The following is a 3,027-nucleotide window of genomic DNA, read 5'->3' as shown; positions in this document are numbered from 1 at the left end:
GTGCTTCTACTGCAAGGGGAATGTTCACTGGAAGCGGAACTGCCCCAAGTACTTGGCAGATAAGAAGGCTGGCAATGTCAACAAATCTATATTTGATATACATGTTATTATGTGTACCTTACTAGTGCTCGTAGTAGCGCCTGGGTATTTGATACTTGTTCGGTTGCTCATATTTGTAACTCGAAACAGGAGATGCGGAATAAACGAAGGCTGGCTAAGGACGAGGTGACGATGCGCGTCGGAAATGGTTACAAGGTTGATGTGATCACCGTCGGCACTCTACCTCTACATCTACCTTCGGGGTTAGTTTTAAACCTAAATAATTGTTATTTGGCGCCTACGTTGAGCATGAACATTACATCTGGATCTTGTTTATTGTAAGACAGTTATTCATTTAAGTCAGAGAATAATGGTAGTTCTATTTATATGTGTAATATCTTTTATGGTCATGCACCCTTGTGAATGGATTATTCTTGTTGAATCTTAATCGTAGTTATACACATATTCCTAATATTGATGTGTAACACCCTCGATGCGACTATAGCTCCCATGTGTCGAGGCACGACTTAGAGACATAATCGCATTGAAGGCATATGTCGCAAGTTAGGCAATCTTCACAACATCCCATGTAATATGAATAATAAAGGGGAGAACATAGTCGGCTTACACTCGCCACGTCAATCAAGAACATAAATAACATTACATCATCCAAAACACTCATGGCCCGACTACGGTGCCAAAATAGAAGAGAACCCAACATGCGACACGGTCCCAATCACCCCCAACTGGGCACCACTACTGATCATCGGGAAAGGAAACGTAGTATCGTTGAGAGTCTTCGTCGAACTCCCACTTGAGCTCATACGCGTCTCCTGAAGCGGAATCATCAGGACCTGCATCTGGAGTTATAGTATATGTGAGCCACAGGGACTCGGCAATCTCACACCCTCGCGATCAAGACTATTTAAGCTTATAGGTAAGGCAGGGTAAAATATGAGTGGAGCTGCAGCAAGCGACTAGCAAGTATGGTGGCTAACTTATTCGCAAAAGAGAGCGAGAAGAGGAGGCAAAGCACGAGCGAGAAACTAGAGAGAAACCTGCGCAAACATTACTCCAACACCGTGTCCACTTCCCGGACCCCGCCGAGAAGAGGCCATCACGGTAACACACTCAGTTGATTCATTTTAATTAATTAAGGTTCAAGTTATCTACAACCGGACATTAACAAATTCCCATCTGCCCATAACCGCGGGCACGGCTTTCGAAAGTTCAATCCCTCCAGGGGAGTCCCAACTTAGCCCATGACAAGCTCTCACGGTCAACGAAGGAATAGACCTCCTCCCAAGACGTTCCGATCAGACTCGGTATCTCGGTAACTCAAGACACTTCGACAGGTTAAAACAAGACCAGCAACACCGCCCGAATGTGCCGACAAATCCCGATAGGAGCTGCACATATCTCTTTCTCAGGGCACACTCAGATAAGCAATCCGTACAACTAAAACCAGCCCTCGAGTTTCCCCAAGGTGGCACTGCAAGGGGCTCTAGTTTGGACCAACACTCAGAGGAGCACTGGCCCGGGGGGGTTAAAATAAGATGACCCTTGAGTCTACAGAACCCAAGGGAAAGAAAAGGCTAGGTGGCAAATGGTAAGACCAATGTTGGGCATTGCTGGACAAGCTTTAATCAAGGCGAAATATCAAGGGGTTCCCATTATAACCCAACCGCGTAAGGAACGCAAAATCCGGGAACATAACACCGATATGACGGAAAACTAGGGCGACAAGAGTGGAACAAAACACTAGGCGAGAGGCCGAGCCTTCCACCCTTTACCAAGTATATAGATGCATTAAGATAACATAGCAATATAATGATATCCCAACAAGTAAGTAAATGTTCCAACGAGGAACGGCCTCCAATCTTCACCTGCAACTAGCAACGCTATAAGAGGGGCTGAACAAAGCGATAACATAGCCAATCAACGGTTTGCTAGGACAAGGTGGGTTAGAGGTTTGACATGGCAATTGGGAGGGTGACAAGCAAATGGTAGGCATCGTAGCATTGGCATAGCAAAGAGCGAGCAAACTAGCATAGCAAAGATAGTAGTGATTTCGAGGGTATGATCATCTTGCCTGCACAGTTGTCAGAGTTGACTGGATCCTCAAAAGCAAACTCAACGGGCTCCTCGTTAGCGAACTCGTCTCCCGGCTCTACCCAAACAAGACAAACAAGCAACAAGGATACAATCAACCACGTGCAAACTCAAACAACACGATGCAAAGATGATATGCTATGCGGGATGCGATGCGGGATGCAAAATGCAAGATATGACATGAAATGCATGAACCTGGCCTCAACTTGGAATTCCAAGGGTGCCACTGGAAAGATGAAATGAAATCGCTTGAAAACGATATAAAGAACGCCGGAATCGGAGTTACGGTTTGGAAATGGCAAGCGATTCAAAATTGACACCGGTCTGCGATTTACAGCAAGTAGGCATCTAAATGCAATGAGATGAACATGCTACAGCCACCAAACATGACAACAAAATACATGGCAGGGATTCACACAAGATGCTTAACAAAATACTAGCACTGAGCCACGGCCAATTCATCCATTAGGAGGTTCAAACAAGCATGGCAAAAAACGCAAATGCAAAACAGATCTCAGACTTAGTGAAATTAACACTTTTCTGAAATTTCAGATCACGAAGCCCTCTTCGGAGCAGCAAAACAACATGATACATGACCTGATTAAGACAAGTAAGAACATGACATGCAGCTACTCAACAAGCTTAACAAAATACCCAAATTGACCTGGGCCAAAAGGGTTCACAAAATATACTAACGGGCACACGAACATAGCTAAAACACAATCAGTTTTCAGACTTAGTGAAAACTGAGACATGCTGAAACATTATTCACGAAGGCATGTTTACGAGCTCGATGCACTCACCACGGTGCAAGTCATGGCAAGAAAAGCATACATCCTTTAAGAAGGCACAAAATACAAGCTAGACATGGCAAGA

This window comes from Triticum urartu, chromosome 4 (genome assembly GCF_003073215.2).
Source record: "Triticum urartu cultivar G1812 chromosome 4, Tu2.1, whole genome shotgun sequence".
Taxonomy (NCBI): Eukaryota; Viridiplantae; Streptophyta; class Magnoliopsida; order Poales; family Poaceae; genus Triticum; species Triticum urartu.
Note: the sequence above shows the minus strand (reverse complement) of the source record.